The 26,989-nt window shown below is 35.9% G+C and overlaps 1 protein-coding gene across 3 annotated transcripts in view; it reads left to right on the plus strand.

Annotated features, from left to right (window-relative positions):
* CACNB2 (calcium voltage-gated channel auxiliary subunit beta 2) overlaps positions 1–26,989 on the plus strand; it is a 383,626-nt gene that overhangs the window by 100,900 nt on the left and 255,737 nt on the right. The window lies entirely within an intron of this gene.

Consider the following 26,989-nt stretch of genomic DNA (forward strand, 5'->3'; position numbering starts at 1 on the left):
CATCAGATATTTATGAAGTCCCAACTTGTATAAGGTAGTGTGTTGTGGATTGTGAATGCCCCAAAAAGGCACCCACAATCCAATCTGTCACTAGAAAGTCGTTCAATTTCTTAGCATAGATGTCTTTTAAAAATACATTTCATTTAACTTCTAATTTTAGGTGATTTAAAAAGAATTCCTTTCCATCTCTTTCCTTCCATTTAGTAATTTTGCAGCTCTGGGAAATTTGTGCCACAGACACAGATATCTAAACTAAGTTAAGTTCCCTTTACCCTTATGGCTTAGCACAATCCTCTAAATGCCAATCTGCTTCTTTCCCAGTTCTGGGGCTGAAAAATCTAGTCTGGGAGAGGTCTGAGGAGGTCTCTTTGAAACTGGAATGATCCCAGAGAATGTGGACATAGCTCAGGCCCATTTTAGAAAAAACCTTCAGAAAGTTGGTTTTGTTTGAGAAATGAACTCCAGGGTTTATGTTGATTATGGTGCGGGTAGTCGGTCACTCATGGCCATCCACTCCCAATTATCCAATTTCCTCCTTCCTCCCCGCCTCTATCACCAGGATTAGAATTGAAATTGTTCTAGGTTTCCAGAGTTCCCCAAGTTCCCAGTTTGGATAGAAATGGAATGACTTTGAGATGGGAAAATGGGAGATTTTTCTCAAGGCATTCATCTTCATTGGATTTGACAGTTTGGCTTATTCAAAAGGCGTTTATTTTTTTCCCCAGGAGCTATTATTTTATGACTGACATATGGAAGACATATATATTTTAATTTTTAACCCTACTTCACCAACCATATGGTTCAGATCCCAGACCTTACTGAATGAACAAAAGTTGAGACTATCCAGAAATGGTCTTTACATATATTCTTTCTTCGTGCATTTTTAAAAAGTCACAGTTTTGACAGGTTTGCTCCAAATGACTTTTAGCTCTCTTCCCTCTTTAATTCATTTCAGTTCATTAAAAAAATTGTATATTCCAATTATTTCCTAATTAGTAGACTTTCCAGTGAATACAACATTTCTTCATGCAGGTTGGTTGGTTGTTTTTCTCCTTTAAATGAATCTTTTTAGCTTTTCTGAGCTCCTAACTCATTTTTAAGTACAAGAGCTCTGAAGAAGCTACTTATGTTACGGTTTTTGTATTGAATGTTCTCTGGTAACCTACAAAAAGAATAATTGAAAGTCTCCTGAAAAATAGCTCTGCTAGGGTAGTAGTTAATCTAAACAGATTAATATTGTTTTAAAATCTAGGGGAACTTTAGAAATAAATGGAGATGATCAATTGTTCTTTTGAACTTTACAGAGTCAGTGTGATCTGAGGAAAATAATTTTAGTGTGTTTTACTGTAAGCTGCGAGATTTTCTCACACTCCACATGCTCTTACATAAAAATGTTTGTCGATTATCAGGCATTCTTTGGTAAACTTTGCCATCTGGTGGCACAAAGGGAGTAAGACATTTTCATGCTCTTAAAGGCTCCCTCCTCAATAGTGAATAGCTGTTAAAATTATTACAAAATCGAATTTTTAGAAGGAAGGAAAGTGTGCTGAGAAGGTAATAAATTGTTTTACACTCTACTTAATCCTTACTAGTCATTTTATTTCCAAGTGCTATTTCTGTGTCTTAATTAGGTTAGACAAAAAAAATTTATAAAGCATGGGACAGTGTGATTCATCTCAGAGTCTACAATAAGCATTTATTAACTACCTATTCTTTTCCAGGCACTGTATTAGACACTGAAGAGGGGCTTTATGATTGTAAGGTTTAATCCGAAGCCCATTGTTATTCTCATTTGACCAGAAACTTTTCCTAATAGGTTAGTCTCATTCTACCAGAAACTTCTTTGAATATTGCCTTCTTTTGTATAAGTTATAAAATAGAAATTAAAAACCTCTAACGAATTGTGTTTGGAAACACATGTTTGGAAAGCCTTGGAAAATCTAAAGTACAAGGCGGTAATATTTCATAAAATATACAGCATATGGAGTAATAGGAATATAAGCATCAATAAAGGTGAGTACTCTGCTGACAAGAAAAAATGTCAGGTTTTTTTTTCTTGAATTTTTATTTTTTTTAATTCAAATTGGACCCTATGTTGGTAAATACCCTGTTATTTTTAAATATCTTGTGAAATGTTTTCATTGATTCAGAAACCAATATGTGAGTGGGATTTATAAAAGTTTGAAGGAAAGTTGACCAAAGTTTTATGTAATTGTGTGATTTCATAGTGTTTGAGTCAAATGTCCACACAAGGGCTGGATCACTTGGTTAGTTGTCCATACTTGATAATGGGAGATTTGGCAGGTATCCCCCAGGTGGTGGAATTCAGTCTTGTCTGGTTAATCTCATCGTAAGACTTTACATTTATATATTTTTCTTAGAACATCTGGCATCATTTTCCAAGCATGCATCTACTAAACTTTATGATGCTGTTACATAGATAGAAGAAACTGGAGCTAAGAAATATAGGAAGTTGTTTAGAACAATTGGAGAAATTGAGGAATGGAGATCCTAAAGAGCTAATTACTTTTAGCATTTTTGCTATGATAACTTGCACATTTGGGGAGCTACAGACAATATAGAAATAAATCTACAGATTTGAGTTCACCTTTTATAGAGCTACTTCTGACAAAACTAGTTAATGATATTACTTTTAGGATGTGATTCTGAACTGGAAATTACCTGGTTCATCCTAGTCTACAGTTGGGGCCCTTCTGGAGTCTAGTGTCTGGTATCTTCTCTATATACCCTTTCTCTAAATGATGGTCTCATTGCTTGTTATAGCAAATTTTCCCCTGATCCTGTTCTGCATTGCCCTAACCCCATACTCCTCCACACTATGCCCAGAGTGCCCCCCCCTTGTTCCTTCTCAAATTTTCCTGGTTCTCTAGTCCAGATATTGATGCTCATACAAAGAAATAGCATTGTTATTTGGGATGCATATTCCAGGGATCACTTATGAGTTAGTTACTTGGTTTTCTTAGGCTTCCCTCTGTGGTGAGAGGTAGGGAAGCTTTAGGCCTTGGGACTAACTCCTACTTCTTTGGTGATATTCTTTACATGTTCGTGCTGACCCTCTTAGATAGGATCAGTCAGATACAAGGATAGTTATTAAAAAGGGTTTGTTTTGTTTCTTTGTTTTTGAAGGTAACTGGTCTGAACTTGGGTCAGAGAACCTACCTTTCCAGCCTGCTAATGGGAACCTCATTTTGGAAAACTTGCCAAATTCTCAAATGCATCCTGTCTGCCACCTTTCTCCCAGTCTTGCCTCTCCCCAACCCACCTCTGACCCCTTAGGACTTCCCTCTTTCTTACAGGAAATGGTGCCCTCATTTCCTGAAAACTATACTCAGGAACTTGGAGTCATCTCTGACTCCCCTCATTGCTCATATTCTTGTGTATACTTGTCACCAAGTCTTTACACCTTATGAGTGGAATATCCTCCCACTGACTCCATTTCCTTTCTTTACCATCCTGCTCATCTTAAAGAGCCCTTCATCACACCTTCCCTAATTCCCTCAGTGTTCTTTCCTCTACATTTTTCTAATATCTTTTTTTAATCTATTTTATTGTGTTTTTAATAGTATGCTTTACATTCTACTTATTTGCACAAACACGTTATGTAGATTGTTAGCTTTTGAGATCACAAATAATATTCTGCTTGCCTTTGTACCTAATCCAGTACTTTATATTCAGTAGGCATTCAATAAATGTTTCCAGAATTCAGCAGCTTGTATTATAAGCCTATATATATATACACACATATATACACATATATACACTATATATATTATATATATATATAATAAAAGTTGATAAAAGGATGAATCAGTTCACAAATCCACTAACAATGAATTAGTGTCCCAATTCTGTGACTCTGTCTCTGTGTTTTTATCTGTGTGTTTCTGAGTGTGTGCTTCCTTCCCTGTCCCTGCCCCCCCCCCAATCTAAATCCTTACTGCCCTTTGAGGCTAGCAAAGGTACCATCTTTTTCATTAAAAATGCTCTCACTTTTAGTGCTTCATTCTCTTATCTCTCCCTTCCCCTCCCCTCCCCCTCCCTCACCCCCTAGCTAGGACAGTGCCAGGTAAATATCCAAAAGATTTCTGTTGATTGAATCATGGATTAATCTCAGACAGTTGCTCAAGTGCCAAAGGAAGTTTGTACCCTCACAAAGTAATTGTCAAGGTGATACAACAAATCTTTTTCTTTGGTTTTCTTTTTTTTTTTTTTTCAAATTTTATGTTAATTTCAGGATCAAATCTCATTTTTTTTAACCAGGAAGTTGTTGAAACTAGTTTGAATCATAAGCAAAGCAAAAAAAAAAAAAAAAAATCATCTATCAAGAATTTAACCTATGTTTCTACATTAAATTGAACAATTATGTGGTACAGTAGATAGAGTGACTAGACTGGACTTAGGAAGATTCATCTTCTTGAGATCAAATCTGGCTTCACACAGTTACCAGCTGTGTGACTCTGGGCAAGTCACTTCACCTTGTTTGCTTCATCTGCAAAATGAACCCAGGAAGGAAATGGAAAAACACTCCAGTATCTCTGCCAACAAAACCCCAAATAGGATCATGGAGAGTCAGACCATGGCTGAAATGACAACAACAGATTCTACATTGAACTACTTTTCCATATGAAAAAGAAACTTAAACTTTGCAAACCCTTTTAAATATAATAATAGTTGCTTATTCTATAAGGTGTCATTACAATTTGCAGAGCATTTTAAATGAGTTTCCTCATTTGATCCTCACCACAACCTTGAGGGGCTGATAGATATTATTCCCATTTTGTAGATGAAAAAATTGAGATTCAGAGATGTTAAATGACATCTAGGAGTGATGAAGCTGGAGCTCAAAGTCAAGATTTTGATTTCTTATGTTTTTTCATTCTTAGTCTTTTGTACTTTTATTACTTAATACATATTTTTACAAACATATGGTTTTAATTTGTCAAATCTAATTTCTAAATATTAAAAGTAAATATAAAGTACTATGCTAAATGTTAGGATATACACAAGCATTCACATATTTATGCATGTGCACATGTATATATGTATATGTGTATAAGTGTATGCATATGTACAAACGTACACAGATGTTCAAACTTATGTGTAGGGAAGTCCTGGTGAGAAAATTCCTTTTACCCTCTCAGTTCAGCAGCTGTTTTACAATCAATAACAAGGGAGCAAGATAGTACAATGAATAGAGCTCTGGATCTCAAATCAGGGGATGGCTAGGTGGCTCAGTGAATAAAAACATAACCATGGAGTCAGGAAGATTCCTCTTCAAATCTGGTTTCAATCACTTATCAACTATGTGACCCTGGGAATGTCTCTTAATTCTTTTTGTCTCAATTTCTTCATCTGCAAAATGAGCTGAAGAAGGAAATGGTAAACTACTCTAGCACCTTTGCTAGGAAGTATTACACCTCCATCCCATCCCACCCCCAAAAAGGGAACCAGACAGAGCCGTAACATAAGTAAACAACAAAAACCTAGAGTCAAGGAAACTTGAAGTTAAATCCAGCCTCAGACCACTAGCTATATGACCTTGGACAAGTCATTTGATCTATGTCTACCTCAGTTTCTTCATTTCTAAAATGATAAAAATAATAGGACTTACCTGAGGTTCAAATGAGATATTTGGAAAGCACTTTACTATATCTTAAAAAGCCATATATAAAAGATGATATTGTTGTTGTTATTCTTTTTCTCTTTTTGTTCTTGTTATTATCTGAGAAAGTTCTTCGGGGAATAATGAGAGTCTAATGGACTTATCTAGGTTCACAAAGACACTATGTACCAGAGACAGGGCATAGTGATTCATGACTTCAAGGCTGGCTCTCTATCTACTATGCTCTATTGCTTCTCAGGGAAAATGTCCAATATAAATGAGCTCTGATCCCTGGCCTTTTAAATAGTTTAGTTGGGAATATGCTACATAAATAATTACAACATATTTGATAAATGCATATGGGAGATTACTAATAGACACAGGGCTACAAAATATCTGAAGGATGAAAGGTCATTTTGTTTTACAGACAAACTCCCAGTTTGGGAGTCCTGTAAGAGTCCCCTAAATAGTCTTAAGACTGTTTTATGCTTCATCAACTGAGCTAGACTTATTATAAGAGATGATAGTTGAGTTGGACTAAAGGATGGACTACAATTTTCCAAGTGGAAGATATTGGAGGAGAAAATTCTACAGTAGAAAATGGCATAAAGCAAAGAAGCAGAGACAGGAAAGACATATTACCATATGTTTTTCTGTTCTTTAAGGACCATCAGAGCATGAATTATTGATCTTGCCACATTTGTTAAGGTCTATAAACATTCTAGCCAAATTAGCATATTTTGTCTTCTCTGTGTACCACATTCAATCTCCTCTCTCTTTGTCTTATGTATTCCCCATGCCTAAAATGGTCTTCCCCCTCTCCTCTATCTCTTACAATCCTTGGCTCTCTCTGTAAACTGAGATAATTGAGATAGGAGCAGCAAGTGTTTAATTGTAGGAATTAAGAATTGGAGAGATTAAGTAGTATTGACTCCATCTTATAACTCGGTTTTGGAGCTAATTTGGTTTCTGTTCAATTATAGATCTAGTCCAATTTCTGTTTTGCGAGAAAACTATATTCAGTTGTGGGAATGGGGAGAAAATTTCATTGCTTGAATCTAATTTGTACGTAGCTGAAAATTTGCTGCTTAGAAACCATTAACTAAGGATCCAGTCAGATCCAAAGAATGATAAAACCATTTATTTTTTCTAAAAACTAACTCCATAAGGATCAATCAATTTCTTATTCTCACTTTCCTAGATTATTTATAGATGCTGGGGGAGTGTGGCCCCCTCCTTCTCTGAATTCAGGGAATTGTATGTATTTCTTTCCTTTCCCTAATATTTCATCCAATTAGAAGTCAGATTACCTAGTGTCTATTGTTACCTTTTAATTAATTGGCCATATTTGATTGCTTTTAAAGTATAAAAGTCTGTCTCCCCTTTGTATTTGTGGTCCAGACCTAAGCTGAGGAAAGGGCTTGGTTCCATTTTTTAGGGCAGTTAGCATGCTTTGCTTAATAAACTGATATGCTTAGAAGAGCAAGTCTTTGTTTCCATTGTAATTTCATCTTTCACCCACCACAAAGAAAAAATCAGAATTTAAGATGGAGATAATTAATCAACAATGTTGATGTGCTTATTTTGTATTAGGTATTGTAATAACCACTGAAGGTGCAAAGAAGAAATCAAAACAGCCTCTGCTCTCAATCCTCTTAAATTCTAATTGGACAGATAATATATATATATATCATATACAGATTAGGTAGAAGGTAACCTTAGAGGAAAAGATATGAGCAACTGAGGGAACTAGGAAAAATGTCTATAAAAATAATAGGAGAGCTGAATTTTGAAGGAATCAAGGGCAGCTCCTAGGAGGTGAGAATGAGGAGGGAAAGCTTTCTAGGCATGTGACATTCCATGTTAGCACAAAGGGATGAAGATGAGAAATAAAACATTGTATGTGAAAAATAGCAACTAGACAAATATGAACAGTGTGCAGGATATATGGGAAGTAACTGACATTTAAAGGACTGGAAGGGTTAGAGAGAGAGGGTTGTGAAGAATTTTGAATGACAATGATATCGATTTTATCTAAGACCAATAGTCTCTGGAATTGATTGATTGAGGTAGATGACATGGACTGACCTATGCAAAGGAATACACTTTGAGGCAAGAATATTGACTAGACTCTTATAATAGAGCAGAATTGGAATGTTAGGTCTAAGAATTTTTTAAACTAGGTTATGAAGAACAAATATCACAGCAAAAGCAATATTTTATTTAAAAAATAGAAGAATCAAAGAGGCATCTATCATTTGGATATAATGGAGTCTTATAAATAGGAATGGCCTCAAAAACTATACAGTGAATATGAATCCTTCCATAGCTTCTATAAGAAGTGGCCACCTAAGGAAGAGCTCCAGTGAGGGGAAACTCATTAACTCCTGAAACAGGCCATTTTACTTTTCACTGGCTCTAATTGTTAGAGCGTTGAGGCAATAATAGCTCCTCCTCTCTGTAATAACTGATTGGAGTTAATCTTAATATCTAAAGCCAAGCCAAAAAACCTAAACCTAAACACATGGTAGTTTTTCAAATGCATTCTAGTGGATCCTTGGTATTTTGGTGGGTTGTTGTCCTTTGTTCTCAAAGAGAACCAAAATGGCACCACTGTATTAGCGTCAACTTAGTGTGTCTGACTGGGCCTAATAAAACCAATACAAACTCAGAATGCTCAACCACAGGATGTGCACAAATAGTTCATGTGAACATTTGGAGTGGATTCTCTAAATTTAGATTTCTTTTGAGCTAGTTCAATTTTGGTTTGCTCATAGAACACAGCACCTTCTTTTATGTGGGCACACTATATTGGGCACCCCTGTGCCCATGTCTCTCAAGTCATGCAATCAGTTCTAAAATTCCTCCCAGAACTTTCATTCTTATACTCAAATACCATGAGTTCCAATTCTCTTCCTACTAGTCTGATCACTTGCTTCTGTATGGGTTCCAGCTTATTAATACAGCCCTTGAAATAAGTGAACACAATATTCCCACCAAAAATGTGACTCCAACAGAGCTCAGCCAGACTGACAAGCTTCCTCCATCAACATTATACTTCATTTGGTGGTGCTTATGATGAAAGTAATGTTTTGTAGCTCTTGTTTGTTGGTTCACATTGTGTTTGTAGCTAATTACAAATCTGAGGTCTTTTTTACATGTAATTTTCCTTTTTATTCTATAATTGCACTGGTGTTTTGTTTTGTTGGGAAGCCAGGGTTCTATGTTTTAAATGTACAAGTACAAGTCTGAGTAATTTGCTGCAGCATTTATTTAGTAAGCAAACATCATGTATTTGATTTATGATTGCCTGGCTCTGGAGGAGTAGACAGATTTCATGATAGCCTTAGATGGAACGATGAGTAGAGTGTTGAACTTGAAATCAGGAAAAGCTGAGTTCAAATCTTGCATCCCAATTTTAGCTGTATGATTTTGGATAAGTCACTTGACCTATTTCTCTTTTTTCTCTTACCCCTTTGATAATAGCACTGGACTCAATGACTTTTCAAGGTTCCTTTCAGCTTAATCTAAGATCCTGTAAGGTGGTAGTAAATTGGTGAAATCTGTGATCCCATGAGATTCTATGAAGATAGAGGAAACTAGGTCATGGGATTGAGGTAGGAAGATCCAAGTTCAAATTTAGCCTCAATCAGCATTTGAGATTAGATTTCAAATTGGATCTTACTAAGCAAGTCATAATTTCCTCAATTTTAAAATTAGCATAATAATAGCATCTACCTTGCAGGATTGTTTTAAGGATCAAATGAGATATCTTTTTTAAAATAGTGCTGAGCACAGTGCTTTGCACATAGTAGGCACTAGATGAAGTGCTTATTCCATTTCCTTATTCCATGGTCTATATAGGAAATAAGATCCATCTCTTTCCCGTTTGCTGGAGTCATATGGAAGAGAGGAAAATGAGGGAAGTATATTGTGGGAGGATGGAAATAAGTATTTATTAAGTGCTTAAGGTACTGTGCTAGGCACTTTTTACAAATACTGTCACATTTGATTATAGTCCTCAGCTTCTTAAAAACTTTCAACCTAGTGACAAAAGCTATCCTCCGGTAAGTCCTTGATTGTCTCCAGAGGAGGTGCCCCTAACTAGCACTTACCTAGATAGATAGTAATCTCCAGCCAATGGAGATCCAAGACATGTTGTTTTTGTTAACCAATTAAAAAGGTGGAAAGAAACTATTTAACAAAAAAATTGGTAAATTTCTTTTTTGAGATTAATTCATGTTTCCTAAAAGCTTTGGTTTCCCAGAAATTTTTAATAAGAATTCAAAATTTCTCAGTAATGACTTTCTCAAGAATGACAATATCCATTAACAAGGATAATTTAAAATCTAAAATCTGTAATTAAAATAAAATAAAATAAATCAGATTAAAATAACAAAATAGATTAAATCAATTACCCAAATATGTGGGAGAATCTCAAAGAGTACAAGTGAGCTTGATGCAAATCTAGAATAATTGCATATTAGAAAACCACCACAACTACATACATTCAAAAAGAACATGATCCTAAGTATTACCAAGGCCAACCACAACTGCTAAACTATAGTTTTTCATCTTAGTTTCATTATCTAACTCTCAGTTTTCTGAAAAGAACCTTCTTATAATAGCCATCTTGATTCTCCTGGTCTTTCCAGATTTGCTTTCCAGATTTATTTAGGGCTGGAAGCTATAGCTCTAGACCAAATTTTCTTAAACTGTGGTTCAAGACTTCATGAAATTATGCTTTATCAGTAGATGTTTGATTTGTATACTATTTTATATATTTCACATCTAGGAAATCATGGTCTAAAAAAGTTAGATGATAAGCCACTCAACTAGTACTTGGCATAATGGGGAATTAGAATCCAGCACCCTTTCTGTTGGGAACATGCTCTATTTTAAGAAAGTGGGAAGGGTTCCCGGAGTCCTTATAAAGAAAAATTAACTCTCTTCTGAGAAATAGACCAACATCCTATTTTCATACCATAAGCAGCCCATTCATCTAGTACCTAGTGTGGTCTTAAATATCTTCATGGAGAGCTGCAGTCAGTAAAGTCACAGTGATGGTCATTTTGATGATTTTTGTTTCTGTAGAAGGGGTAGGTTAACCTTACTGAAAGGGCCTATTTCCTCTAGACAGCAAAAGCAAAGGCTGCTAATGGATATTCTCATTCACCTTCCAGGGGAGACTTCCATTGGGAGGGGGCGGATTAAGTAGGGATGTGTTTGTGGGAGGGGAGGGATTGGCAGGACATGGAAAGAAGGTATGTGGGGGTTAGAATGACCTAAAGTAACTTTATATCAGATCACACTGCTGGTTTATTGTTATTGGCTTATTTGGTGATAATTGCCGTATTCACTTCTTTGCACTCTGTGCCTGCCTTCCAGTAGAAGTGACCATTCTGGAAAGCTTTCAGCCAGAAATATTCCTATTGTTATTAGCCATCAGTCTGGGTCCTCACATTTAGATGGAGGCAGGGAAAGCATTAATGGTGGTTCTGGGAAGGTGAGATCAAAAAGCATTCAGTACTGGCTGGCCAGAAGTCTGGGAACCCCAAGGAACTATTCTGATTTGCTTTGTGATGACCCCGCATATCCTTGCCCATCTGCTATTGATTGGAAACAGAGTGAACCGAAGCATCAGGGAATATTTAGTTCATTATGTCATTAACAATTTTATAGTTTTCTCATTCAAAAATCAGGTTTTAAAATACTCCCCTCCTGTCCTCTACATTGCTGCCCTCAGTCAGGAACAATACTCTTAAAGGAAATTACAAGAAATTGCCTAAAATCCCTTCCCCTAGTTATATCCTGAATAGAGATGAGAAGGAAACATAAGATAACTCTTTGCCTCAGTTTCCCTGAGAGAGGGAGTGTGAATTAAAGGTAGATTCTGGAGTATGGTCACTGCCTCAGGCATCTTCAGCCAAGAATTTCTGATTCCTTCCATCTCATACTTTTTGGGGAATATTCTAGGACTTTGGATATGCACACTGGAGTTTTTCCCAATAGTCCATGTAGGACAAACAGAAATAGAATTTTAGAATTCAGTAGAGGGCCAATTAATATTGAGGTAAACTTCAGAACAGAGGTGTCAAACCTGCTGCACGCAGCCTACCACACTCCCAAGTATGATCCAAACCAGCTTGCAATGCAATTGGGAAATATTTAACAAAATAAATAAAAAGACATTAAAACATAACAAAATCATATTATTTTTAAATTAAAGCTGTGTGGCCTGCAGGGATCCTTGATGCATGGATTAGTGGCCCCTATTTCTATTGAAGTTTGACATCATTGATCTGGAGGAACCTGAAATATTACATGGAGAAAACTATTGATATTAGTGAGGAATTAGCTGGATCTCAAAAGGGACACTCATAATTCAGTACATAAACAACAATTTTGTTTTTAGTTGTTTCAGTCATATCTAACTATTTGTGACCCCATTTGAAGATCAAAGATACATCTATGATTTACCATTTCCTTCTTCAGTTCATTTTTACAGATGAGGAAACTGTGGTAAACAGGGTTAAGTGAACTGTTCAAAGTCACAGAGCTAATAAGTATCTAACCCTGAATTTGAATTCAGAACTTCCTGAGTCCAGGCCTGTGACTCTGAACAGTTCACTTAACCCTGTTTACCACAGTTTCCTCATCTGTAAAAATGAACTGAAGAAGGAAATGGTAAATCATAGATGTATCTTTGATCTTCAAATGGGGTCACAAATAGTTAGATATGACTGAAACAACTAAATAACAAAAATTTCTCACTGATCCTCCACTTGTCACTAAGCCTTCCTTTCCCTAATTTCAAAGACAAGAAGAATGCTGCTCTCTTCTATATAAAACCAGTGAAGGGAGATCTATTAGATGCCCCATATTATGGTATTCCATTTGTTCTCTTCAAAAAGTATTCGTGGTATTACATTACTAGAATCAGCTTCACAAAGCATTTATTTTTTTAATTAAAGATTTTTATTTTTTTAAATATATATATAGATATAGATAGATAGATAGATAGATAATTTTCAGCATTCACCCTTGTAAAATTTTGTGTTCCAAATTTTTTTCTCTTTTTCCCAATCCCTTCCCATAGGTGGCAAATAATTCAATATATATTAAACATGTGCAATTCTTCTATACATATTTCCACAATTATCATGCTGCACAGGAAATATTAGATCAAAGTATGGATCACAACATAGTATTTTCACTTTTTTGTTTTTGTTTGCTTGCATTTTGTTGTCTCACTTTTTTCCCTTTTTGATCTAATATCATATCTATCTATAGATTGAAACATCTGAAATCATCTCATTGTTGAAGAGAGCAATATCCACCAGAATTGATCATTGTATAATCTTCTTGTTACCATGTACAATGATTACCTGGTTCTGCTTACTTCACTTAGCATCAGTTCATGTAAGTCTCTCCAGGCCTTTCTGAAATCATCCTGATCATTTCTTACAGAACAATAATATCCCATGACATTTATATACTATAACTTATTCAGCCATTCTCCAACTGATGGGCATCCACTCAGTTTCCAGTTTCTTGCTATTATAGAAAGGGCTACCACAAACATTCCTTTCCCTCTTTTATGATCTCTTTGGAATGCAAGCCCAATAGAAACACTGCTGCACAGTTTGATAGCCCGTTGGGCACAGTTCCAAATTGCTCCCTGGAATAATTGAATCAGTTCACAGCTCTACCAGTAATGTATTAGTGTCCCAGTTTTCCCACATCCCTCCAATATTAGTCATTATATTTTCCTGTCATCTTAGCCAATCTGAGAGGTGTATAATGGTATCTCAGAGTTGTCTTAATTTGTATTTCTCTGATCAGTAGTGATTTAGAGCACCTTTTCATAGGACTAGAAATAGTTTCAATTTAGAAGATTCTCATTTAAATCTTAGCTCTGTTACTTACTAAATAAATGAAAGGGAGACAAAATATAGTTCTGAATCTGTTTCCTTATCAGCAATATAGAAGTGATAATATTTGTACCTACTTACCCCATAGAGATGTTATGAGGATCAAATGACAATGTATGTGAAAGTTCTTTATATTTGTAATGGGGATAGGCAATAAGATGATTTCTCTGATATAGATAAAGAAACTCCTTCTACTAGCACAGGTTTGTATCCTCTCTGCAATTTTTTAGTCTTAGAATTTCTTAGAAGATGAGAGATTAAATGATTTGATCATGAACTCAGGATGTATCAAAAGCAGACCTGAATCTAAATCTTACTGGACTCAAGTTCAACTCTCTATCCATTCAACTGCCTATTAGCAGTTCTTCCTACTCCTGGTCTCATTTCCTTTTTCCAAGGATCTTTCACAGGATTATCAGTTTGCACATACCATTGCACAAAAACTTTTGGAATGCTGTCTATTATGCATTTATATAAATGTAAGTGGTAATGATGATTATCAGTATATTGGAGATATATTTGGGCTCTAGGAACTATCCCAGAAAGTTCTATTATACTAGACAATAGAATTATAAATCTTAAATGCCATGTGGGAAAAATTGAACTCCATCTTTCCCTCAATACCTACCTGTCCCCTCCTCAGTTTCTATTGATAGCATCCTCCTCTTCCCAGTTACTCAGCTTCAAAATTTCAAGGACACCTTTGACTCCCCCATATCAATTGCTGTTCTATCTCCAAATATCTTTGACATCTGCCCCCTCTTTTCCACCTTCACATTCTATTGCCATCTAGATTAAACTCTGATCTCTTACCTGAATCCATTATAATGGCCTATTAGCAGTTCTTCCCACTCCTGGTCTCATTTCCTTTTTCCAAGGATCTTTCACAGGATTATCAGTTTGCCAATCATACCATTGCACAAAAACTTTTGGAAGCCCAATCCCTATTGTCTATTGAAGTAGATAAAAACTATTTTGATATTCAAAACTCTTCACATTTTGGTACCAACTAACCTTTCCAGCTTTATTTCACAATAGTTCCTTTAAAAAAAAGTTTTTTCTTAATATAGACTTGATCACTGATGAACATTAACAATTCAAGTATATAAAGAATAAAAATGTTGCTTTTGCTGTTACATAGTTTTTTCAAAATGTTAATTAAATTTAATATAATAGTAACAATTTTGCCTTGTTTGTGTCCTCTTCTGAACTTCTTTCTTCTATATATTTAAGATATTGAATTGATTAAGTTAATCAATGGTCTTAATAGTTTAACCAATGATGAATTAATATGTATTATATTTCTTTATTTTTTTTTATCACTATCACTACCTACAAAATCACCTCTTTCCCCATGATTAGAAGCCTTCCCTTATCACAAACAAACTTAACCAAGCAAACTAATTCAGCACATTAGATGTTTGACAATATGAGGGAGGGGAAAAGAATTTTACATGATAATGCTATCTATTTAAAAAAATAACAAGTTGTGTATAATAGAGTTGCTGTTTCATGGACAATATATATTTTTAAAATTATACTATATTGTGGAAATGCTAGTATTATCTCACAAATTAAAATTTTAAGAAGACAGAAAATGTCTCCCAAGTCCTCTTCATGTAACTTGGATGAGTAGCCTTTCCCCAATCTTATTCCCTCTCCCACCTACCCTTGTGAATTTGGGCACATCATCCCCTGTGTGTGTAATGATGTTCCATTGATGTCTCTTTGTTGAGATCTTTTTCTTCTTTAAAGACAAAACTCATACTGTTCCTTCCCCTAAAGTGTTCTGTTTCTGTGTGTGGGTGTGTCTCTATGTGAGTGTGTCTGGTCTTTGGTCTCTGTCTCTGTGTATGTGATTGTCTCTTGTCTCTTTCTCTGTGTCTCTGTCTTTGTCTCTTCTTTTTGTCTCCATATGTGTGACTGTCTCTGTTTCTTTATCTCTACCTCTGTCTCTCTTTATCTCTGTCTCTGTGTCTCTGTCTGTGACTCTTGCTGCTGTCACCGTTTCACTGCTGTCTCTCTCCTTCCATCCCTCTCTCAAAAAACCTAAGTTTTTATCTCAGTTCTCCCATTTCCATGCTGTATGACCTTGGGAAACTATCTTAGCTTGTCTGATCATCTGTAAAATGAAAGAATTGGATAAGATAGCCTGTGAGACTCTTTTCAACTTTAAGTCTTGTCTCTGTGAAGCCAATCAGCAGGTGACAATATGGCACTGATGTTCAGAAGAAATGTTACAATGGATACATAGATTTAGAAATCCATAGAGAGACAATAATGGAAACTAGTGATACAGATTAGGTCACTAAAGAATATGGCAGGAAAAACTTTGAAGTCCCAGAAGGGAACTTTGGAGAGATTCCTGTAGTGAATCAACCAGTAAACTTTTGTTAAGCTCTTACTATGTGCCAGATATTGTGCTAAATGCTGGGGTACCAAAAATGGCAAGAACATGGTCATGACTTCCAAAGAGCTCACATTCTATGCCAAGGGAATAGAAAATGTATGAACTGCAGAGGAGACTGAAAGGATTGACATGTGATACAGAGAAGGAGAACTTAAAGAAAACATCATCCCAGAAGCCTGGGAAAGAGAGGACCCAAGAAGAGAGTAGTTAACACTTGAAAAGCTGTGGGAAGATAAAGATGAAGAATTGAAGAAAGGATTTAATGAGGAGGAGATACTTGGAAAGTGTTGAAAGAACAGTTTCCATTGAGCTGTGGACCTGGAAGTCAATATCAAGAAGAATGGAAAATGAGTAAGAGAAAAGAAAACAAAAGTATTAAGTGTAATGATTCTTTCTAGAAGTCTGTCCATGAAAGGGAAGATAATATGTGGAGGTATAAGATGGTCATATAAAGCTTTTTTAAAAAATTAGGAGTGGGGTGATCTTACTGTGTTTGTTAGGAACTCAAAGGAACCCATCCGTTGGGAAGTACTGAAGATGAGTTAAGAGGCAAGGAATTCTTGAAGGAGGAGCATTTTTCCATATGGAACAAGATGGGAAGATTAACTACAACTAAGAAAAGAGTCATTTCTTACACAGCAACAAGATTACACAATGATCAATTCTGATGGACATGGCTCTCTTCAACAATGATATGATTCAGACCAGTTCCAATGGTCTTGTGATGAAGAGAGCCATCTACATCCAGAGAGAGAGAACTGTGGGAAGTAAGTGTGGTTCACAACATAGCATTCTCGCTCTTTCTTGTTATTTGCTTGCATTTTATTTTTTCTCATTTTTTCCCAATTTGATTTGATTTTTCTTGTGCAGCAAGATAAATCCAATATATGCATATATATTTATTCAATTAACATATATTTCTATCATGTTTAACATATATTGGACTACTTGTCATCTGGGGACGGGGTGGGGCAAGGCAGGGAAAAATTGGAACATAAGTTTTTGCAAGGGTTAATGTTGAAGAATTATCCATGCATATGTTTTGAAAATAAAAAAAAATTAATAAAAAATGTTTTAAAAAGAGAAAAGAGTCATTTCTTCCTCAATAGTGAAGCAAAGAAGAAGAGAATGGGTGAAAATGTAGGGGACTTCAAGATATAGAGTAGGAGAGATGTGGAATTCACTATGACAAGGACTTTGGTTTCCTCATAAAGTTGGAGGCTAGAAGGTTGTTAAGTGAATCTCTGTTCATGTATGGGTTGTACTAAATGACTCTCATTTTCTGTGAAATATTTTTTTCAATTGAATTAAATGAGATTGACAAGGAAGCCAGTTGATTGTCTAGAATATTCCATTTCTTTCATGTTGCTAACATGAGGCTAACTTATTTTAAGGGATACCACAAATTCCATGGATATTATAGCCCCTTTAGAACTTCCTTATATAGAAGCCTGAATTTCTGTATTTGCCTTTGAGACTATATCACTTATATCATATATTAAAGCTTATCATTCTCCTTTCCAGGTCAAATAATTTATTTAGCTTTTCTTTTTCATGTCATTGTTCAGCTTTTTAATCATTTTTTTTCTTTTCTGATCTCTCTCCATGTGCCTCTTAAGTTAAGGAGCCTGAATTGAGACAAAGGTCTAACATACACCAAGTAAAATGGTCATAATCTATTTTCTTTGATTTATTTCTTTTGGTGCATTTCCCTGTTGTTTTTCCATTTTTACAAAAAGCATCTCTTTCCTGACTACGATCCAGATTGCCTTCCATTGTGATTTGTAGCTCTCATTACATAGACCAAATCATTCTCCATCTTCACTATTGCCATGTTCCTTTGTACCTCTCAATTCTATTTGTTTCTGAATATAGCTACCCTAGCCCAGGCTTTTTATGACCAAGTTCACCTGCTCCTGCCTGAAATTAGGGCAATTGAATAATGTCTTTGCTTAACTGTTTTTACAAGGGAGGGTTCGTTTGTGGAAGGTAGAAGGGAAAGGAGAAGGGGAAAGGGTGATAGCATAAAATATAAGCCTCTTGGGGATAATTTTTGTTTCTGCTTTTGTGTACTTGGTCTCCAGCACAGGGACTGACTAGTAGCAGGCTTTGATAATACTTGTTTAATTGAATTGATGGGAATCAATGTATCCAGGAACAACTGTCATATAAAAATAATAAACATCGATAAACTTCTTTTAAAATTAAAAAAAATATCTTGCCAGCAGACTGTGAAAGATGTCTGTTATTAATTCAAACGCCAGATTCTCTCTCCCTTAAGCTAAGAATGACAAACTTAGTGGAAGGTACATATTAAGGATTTGAACCATCGCCCCAATTTCAACACTCTGACCTTAATCCAGAGAGAGAAATTAGACAGAAAAGACATTATGGACTTAAGAAAAGTCATTTTATTTGCCTTCACAGAGAACACAAAGTACCTACATAGCAGTCACTCTCTTAACTGACTCAAAGGATTTATAGACCAGAGCTGATAAAAGGGGCCAGGCTGGCACTTGGGTTTTGAGGATGCTATCAGACTAGGCTGCCTCCTCTTACAGTTAATAAAAGATGGACAGTCACAGAAAACTGTCATTGGCACAGTTTAAGTTCCTGAGAAAGGTTCTGTCCTGGCCTTCAGCAAGCCCCCCTACCTCATTAATCCTCTCAGCTTCTCTCATTCTTTCTAGTTCATTCTGTTGATTCAGCCAAGCCAGGATTGATGTCCATCTGTGACTCCAATTTGCTTAACATGCCTGACTCAATGAGGAATACTGAGATCTGTCCCATATTGACTTCCTGATTCATTTTCATCTTAAATTAGCAACCTTGAGCTCAGCTGATCAAACATCTTTCCAACCCATCCTAATTAGTCAGCTGCCACACCTGTGAATTGCCCCTATAATTCTGCAATATACCCATCACTCAAACCATGCCATTGGGAACAAATCCACCTTTTAGAGCAGTTGAAAAGTCCAAGGACTTCTCTCGTTAAGTCAATTTGAATTCATACATGGGATAGGGATTAAGGAACCTACTCAGAGTCCTACAGATAGTATCTGAGGTATGATTTGAATCCACACTTTCAAACTGCTAAGTTCAGTACCCTGACTATTATGTTATCTGTGACACACATCTCAGGTATACTACAAGCTTAGAAAACCTTACTCTGAAAGGCTCTGAATGTAGTTCATTGAATAATTTATTCTAAATTATATTTTCTCAATTTTTGGAGAAGTATATTATATGGAATTTAATATAAAGCCCTATCAAAGTGTGGAGAGATGATTTGCTTGCTCCGAATTCACTGGGCTCCTTGCTCTATTATGCAGAAAGATTAGATTAGCCTGAAAGGACCTATTTACAAATTGTCCAGTTCTGCCCTCTGAAAATGGTAGTGATATATCATATTTTCCCTATCTATGGCCCGGGGCTGTGGAGAGCATCAAATTAACTGAAGCAGGTGAGAGAACATAGTTCAGATAAAATGCTGCATGGTTACATTTTGGAAAAGGACTGGCTACAAGTCAGAGAAGCTGGCTTTACATCCCGCTTCTGATGCTGATTACCTGCTTAACTTTGGACAAGCCGCTTCATTTTATTATTCCTCAGATTTCTCATTGAAAAAACGAGGACATTAGACCAGATGGTTATTGGGGTCCCTTCCAACTCTAGGTCTGGGATTCTGAAAGAGATACTACCTAGTATGACATTCATTTATTTTCAAAGTGATTTTTCTGATTTTACCTCCCATGTACCACTAGATACTAATAGAGGGCTTTAATTTTTTAATGCAACATACCATTGATAAACAGCTGGTCCTTTTTTAAAAAATCACATTGGCCAATTACTTCTTACTGGTGGAGCTTGTTACAGATAATTTCTCTCTTCAGTTTTGAATATAGATGAAGATTAGGAATAAAGGAGAATTTCTGAAATATTAGAGCAAGTACTTAGAGGCAGCCAATATTCCTAGAAATCAGGGATTTATAGGATGTCTTCCTAAAAAGCCTTATACCATTGAAATTCATTAACTTAACATTTTTATTAAGCATATATAATAATAAATACATAGCACTTTAAGGTTTGTGAGGTGCTTTACTTCTGTAAACAACCTTCTGAGGCAGGTGCTTATTATTATTATCCCCATTTTACATATGAGAAAACTGAGGCACAGAAGTTATGTGACTTGCTTTGAGTCACATAGCTAAGTATCTGAGGTAGGAATTGACGTTTCTTCAAGGCAGGGGTTGGTTATATTTTAACCTCCTTAGCCCCTTCACAATTAAAAACATGCATTGCATATAAATTTATGACCCATAAATGTTTGTTAATTGGTAGATAAGTGTTTGGCTTTTCTCATGCACTTCTAAATTAAAACTAACCCAATGGATAGAACACTCCAACTGGAATCAATAATATCTGAGTTCAAATCCCACCTCAGATGTATACTAGCAGTGTGACTCTGGGCAAGTGATTTAACCTCTCTGCTTCACTTTACCCATCTGTAAAATCAGGATGATAATAATAGAAACTACTTTCCAGAGTGGTTGTGAGGAGAAAATGAGATACTGTAAAGTACTTTGCAGACCTTAAAAATACTCTATAAATGCTAATAAAAGCTAAAAAAGATTCAGTGCTCAGTTAGAACTTGGGCCATTTAAACAGTCCAAATCTGTGGAGAAGCTTCTTTACATGTTCCCCTTTTCCAGTGTTCCCCACCCTCCTTTAGCAGTCATTTCCTCTGCCATTAACTTGTTAACTCTTGTGTGCTTATGGGACAGTAGCCAGGATGTTGGAAACAGTCAAGGCTGATGTTTCTGATAGCTGTGGAATTATTGTGAAGTCCCAAAATTCATATCTCTAACCCTGATTTTCTCTCTAAAATTAAGCCATTTGTGACTCAAGTTGAAGTCTAAGGATCTGCCTTCGAATCTCTTCTGTTAGTGAATTTCAGATCTTTAAATAAAGAGATGGGTCTACACAACCAACATTCCCTTCCAGCTTTAAACCAGGCTGCCCCTCAAAATTCCTACCCTTTGTCGCCTTTTCTTCCCCTCAATTAAAAAAAAAATGTGATCTGTCTCTCTGTGAATCTGCTGTTGCTTTGGGGGAATCCAACCCTTTCTCTTTTTTTTGCTTAGTTTACAGTTATTTTTCCATTTCTGTGATCATTTTTACTAAATTTTAATTCACTGGCAGTTGGGAGGTGTTTTACTGTTGTGTGTAAATTCTAGAAACTTGAGGCTTAGTGAGAGGCAATAATAGTAGATACTTCATTGATTTGTCTATTTGAATCAGATTGTCTTCTAGACAGTGCTCTCTGCCCCTTCCTCCAGAACTCTCAATGCTTTTCTATGCCTTGCTTAACCTCATTCCCAGGGAACTGGCAAATAAATGAAATTAAAGTAAATGAAATTTGAGTAATTGATCACTGTATAGCTTTATTTAATTGGTCAGGATGCACTTCAGAAAGCTTTAGACTGTTTATGTAAATGTCAATTGATGTTGATTTATATTTATGATTATGTCTATAAAAATTGAGTATTAGTCTTTAGAATCATAGTCTTACTAAAAATTTTTCCTATGAAAATAAGATTTGACTTAGATCATGTTGATTTGCATCTCATTTTCCAGATTTCTAATCCCTATCATAAGTTTTAAAAACCAGTTTTCTTCTCTGTAGAGAAATTGAATTCTTCTTCATTATCTATTTTAAAAAATTCTCCCCCAATAACTTTTTGATCTTTTCCAAGTTACTGAAGTAGAACATACCATAGGGATTTAGAGATTAAGATTGATTTCTTAGGAAATCATTAACAAAGAAAGGGGTTTGAGGGAACCAATTTTTTTAATAAGTCTTAGTAATTTTAAATTATTTTTCATGTTATATAGGCAGTGCCCAACTTATAGCTGTTTTTAGAATGCCCTGCATTTCAAAAATTCATTTGCAAGTTTGAGTTTAGAATGAGAAATTCATTTTCCTAACAAGAACAATATAGTTTGTGTTGGTTCTTGGGTTATCCCATAAAGGCCTATATTCAATTGTTGGGCAAACTGCTACCATCATCTCAAGTTCTTGGCAGTTTTGGAGGGAGAACATGTAGCCAAGCTCAAGGCATGATTTTTCATATAAAGTTTGTCCTGGCATCCTCCTTCCATTTCTCCACTTCACTTTCTGTCTTCTCTGCTTCTCTCTAGGCCCTAAAGGTACCCAGGCTGGATTTCTTGACATGGCATGGATACCAGTAGAGCATGTGAACAGTTATTAATACAAACCTTAAGAAAAATCAGAAAACCACACATCCACTACAAATTTATCTAACATAATTGAAACTGGCTTTTCAGTGAGGGAAAATAATCCTTTCACACCTTTCCATTTGATTCGCTGTGAACCATATGGCTCTACCACACTTTTTTGTCCCTCTTTAAGCCTCCTCTGATTTTATTTCTTCTCATCTTCTCAGCTGAGAACTTTGGTTCATACCAATAAAGTTGAGGGTATGTTCAGAGAAGTCCCTCTTCCTCCTCATCTCCCAATACTTAGATGCCTTTCCCCATTATTTTGTCCTTTACAATCATTTCACCTGAAGAGGTAGTCCTTCTCCTTGCCTAGGTAAACCCCACTAGGTACTCTTAAATAATTCTACTCTCCTTTATTCTCCAAGAGATCACCTAATCTATAGTCCTCACTCTCAAAAAACTTGGATCCTCCCCTTATATCCTGGTTACTTTTCTGCCATCTACAAACACACTTGTATCTTCAAAAGACCTCCACATGATTGTTCTCTCTCTCTCTCTCTCTCTCTCTCTCTCTCTCTCTCTCTCTCTCTCTCTCTCTCTCTCTCTCTCTCTCTTTCTGTCTCTCTCTTTCTTTGAGTGTGTCTCTCTGTATGTCTCTCTATCTGCACTCTCTCTGTGTCTCTCTGTCTCTCTGTGTGTGTGTGTCTCTCTGTGTGTCTGTGTGTGTGTGTCTCTCTCTCTGTCTCTCTCTGTATGTCTCTCTGTCTCTGTGTCTGTCACAAAGACTTGGATCTCTCTCAGTCTCTTTTTCTCTGCTAGCTGTTATTATATGTCTGTCTTCCATTTTATAACTCAAGGAAGCTATCAGCAGTCAATATCCCCATTTTGTTTGCCTCTTCTTTCTTAATCCTTCAGTTTGTCTTTTGAAATTATCCTAATGAAACTCCTCTCTCCAAAGTCAGCAATAATCTCTCATCAGAGCCAATGACCTTGTTTCAAATCTCATACTTCTTGATCATCTGAAGTCTTCAGCAGCCAGTCACCTGCCCTCTTTCCCTTGAGGCTCTTTTCTCTCTCCTGGTTCTCCTACCTGTCTGATTGCTCCTTCTCAGTTAGCTTTATTGAATCTTCATTCAGGATCTTTTCCTTCTCCCTTTTTCATTTGGTGATATTATTAGCTACCATGGATTCAAATGTTGTCTCTATGCAGATGATTCTCTGATCAGCTTACCCTAGCCTTTCTCTCTTTCTCCATGTTCAATCTCCAAATGACTTTTCCGATATTTAGAACTAGATGTACCATAAATATCTTGAACTCAGTATGTCTAAAATTGAGTTCCACAATCTGTTCTGAACTTCCCTGTGACCTTCAAGAACACTGCCACCCTTCCAGTTACTAAGGCTCAAATTATGGGCATTATTCTTAATTCCCTACTCTCACTCACTCCATCCCATCCCCATATCTAATCAGTTGTCATGTCCTGATGATTTGACTTTCATTATCTATCTATCTGTCTGTCTGTTTATTTCTGTATTCTCCCTGACACTATCACCCCTCTTTTGAACTATTATAATAGCCACTATTGGATTCTGTGCTTTAAGTCTCTCCTCAATACCATCCCATCTTTCACTCAGCTATCAAAATGATCTTCCTAAAAGTTCAAGTGTGACCATTCCCTTACTTGATAAACTCCAGTGGTTCCCTATCACCTCCAGGATTAAATATAACCTGTACTCTAACTTTTCCAACCTGCATACATGTTAAATTTTCCCTTTCCCTCATGCACCACTATATATTTTGGGCTCCAGTACAATGGTCCTCCATGGTGTTCTTTGAACAAGACAATCTCCCAACTCTGAGAATCTTTCTGATGTTTTTCATGCCTAGAATTCTCAAGCTCCTTATCTCTTTCTCCTTGCTTCCCTAATTTCCTTCATATCTCAGAGAAAAATCTCACCTTCTTCAGGAAGCTTCTCCCAGCCCTCTATAATGTTAATATTTTCCACCTGGGATTATCTCCAACTTGTCTTGTTTATATCACGGCCATACATAGCTTTTTGTATGATGGCTATTCCCATTAAACTATAATGTCCTCAGGGGCAGAGACTGTTTTAGATTTTCTTATATTTCCTATGCAATATAATCCCTAGAACACAATAAGTGCCCAGTAAATATTTGTTGACTTGGCAATACATGTATCACAAATTCAGTAGGAGAAGGGAATGTATTGACCTTGAACTCTAATTTTAGGACTATCAGATCTAGCATATAATTATCCCCCTTATTAAGGTTTTCCTTTTTTCATAGTAACTCATCATGACAGCAATCCTTGCAGTATACTTCCTGTGGATAGCCCATCCTGAACTCGGCCTCTGATTCACAATGCCCTCTCCCATTTCAAGTTAGCTCATCTTTATTCTTATGTTCATATTGTATCTTTCATATTTCTCAGTGACTCTAATGCCTGAAAAGTGTCTTCCATGAAATACAAAATATTTATTGAATTGAAATATAATGGAATTACAATTTTAGATTTTTTTTTGAAATATAGACTGTGGATGAACAGCGCAATAGTTCTTCCTGAGTAGAAAGCCAACCTCAGAGTCAACTTGCATTCAAGTCTAGCCCTAGACAAGTCATTTAATGTCTAAGTGCCCCCAAACAACTAAAACTAATTTGTCAAGTATCCATTTGCATAAATAGAGGGATTTTCATCAGTATCAATGAAATCATGTTTAGTCATATATATTGTATGTATATATGCATGTGTATATGTATACATTTATAGATACATATATTATATGCAATATCACATATTACATTATATTTATGTGTATTATATATGTGGGTATGGGCAAATGTGGGTGTGCTTATATGTATATGTACATTAGATAAGTGCTTACTTGCATATATATACATATATATGTGGGAATAAATATATGTAGACATATATGCATTGTATATATACATAGTGTATGCATTTGTATGTATAGGCACATGTTTGTGTAAATTTGCATATCCATATGTACTTTTGCATATGTATGTGCACACATCTCTGTGTATGAACATGCATGTATACACATTAATAGTTATGTTGCATAAATATTCATGTACATACTATGTACTTGCTGACTTTTTATTTTTAGAAATATTAACACATTAAAATTTCCGTATATTGAAGATTCATCATTTCATTGGTAGCTGTTCTCACTAATGTTAAGAGACTAGTTTTAGGAAATGGTCTTTATGAGCTGCTGTGGCTAAGACAAGGCTCATTACCTGGTAGCCAACCCATGAAGTTGCTCAAATTCAGCTTTCAAATCTTTGAAAGGCAGACGTCGTCTGAGTCTGTCATTACCTCCGATGACATTGAAATCTTTCCAGGTTTAGAACCTGCCAAACTTGTGCTCCAGCAGAAAACCTCCACAAACCCAAGATCCCCATTGAGCTACAATGGAAGTGGAACTTTAAAGGGAACACATATGAGAAATACTGATACTAATGGATACTGTTGCCAGTACTCATCGTATCATAGATTTAGAGCCACAAGGGATGTTGAAAGCCATCCAATCTAATCCCTTCATTTTACAGTAAGGAAACTGAGGCTCGGAGAGAGGCAAATTCTTTGTCCAGAATCACAGAGATATTATATGTTAGAGCCAAGGTTTGACTTCATGCCCTCCAATTCTAATACTAGTATTTTTTTCCCCACTGTCCCATCTGTCTTATGTTTGAACAGATAACTTCAACTCTCAAAGACTGTTCACTTCCATAGAATGAGAAGATTGGCTTTGTGAAGAACGAAAAACATCATGAATTTAGATCTAGAAGGAATTGTAAAGGGCCTCTAATCCAATCCACTCATTTTATAAATTAGTAAACTGAGGTGAAAGGAAAATAAATGACTATGGTCACAAAGTAAGGATTTGAACCTTGGTCCTTTAATACAAAATCCAGCTTTCTTTCCATTAAAGTTTGGTGCTCTCTAAGAGCCTGTCCCTTCAAATAACATAGTCATGGGACATGAGTTCAAATCCTAGCCATCTTCTTACTATTTGTGTGATCTTTAATGACAGCCTCAGTTTCCCCATATGTGAACTAAAAATGTTGGAATAAAACACCTTATAAATCTAAATTTGTGATCCTATTATTAAGTCTAATAGGTCTTAAGAGAGAAAAAGGGCAATGTTAAGGGAGTTTATTATTATTATGCCTAGTGCCTAAAATGTTAAGCTGTGGCACTAATTTATTCAGGCCCCTAGGGCATCACTTGAAACAGTTAACATACTTCCCTAAGTGTCTTCTATTCCCTGGGAAAATCTAGCTTGATACTATGACATATTAAAAGGTTAAGAATCATTTGCTCATGAGAACTGTCTATGTTACAGAAATCTATAGGTCTCTATATACCCAAAAACCCTAATAACACTCACTTTCAAGCAGGTCTGAAATAATACTTTTAAAAATAAAACTTTAGAAAAATGTAACTATTCTACCTCCTTCTGAATGTTCTCGATTAACAGATTAGCCAATAACTTGTATCATTTTTGATACTTGGACTGTGGCTTTCTCTTCATGTCACTGAATCTTAAAGATGAGTAGATCTAAACTATGAGTACTAGGTCATCTAAAAAACTGAACTGAACTCGCCCATAATTTGCTTTGTGAGGCTTGAATTTGTATCTGTTTTCAGTCAAGATGGAATGATTGGCAGTGAGCAAAAGCTGCAGCTGCAGCAGGGGAGTGAGTCAGGTACTGAGGCCGCTAAAACAAGCCTG

Source organism: Antechinus flavipes, chromosome 5, assembly GCF_016432865.1.
Source record: "Antechinus flavipes isolate AdamAnt ecotype Samford, QLD, Australia chromosome 5, AdamAnt_v2, whole genome shotgun sequence".
Lineage (NCBI taxonomy): Eukaryota > Metazoa > Chordata > Mammalia > Dasyuromorphia > Dasyuridae > Antechinus > Antechinus flavipes.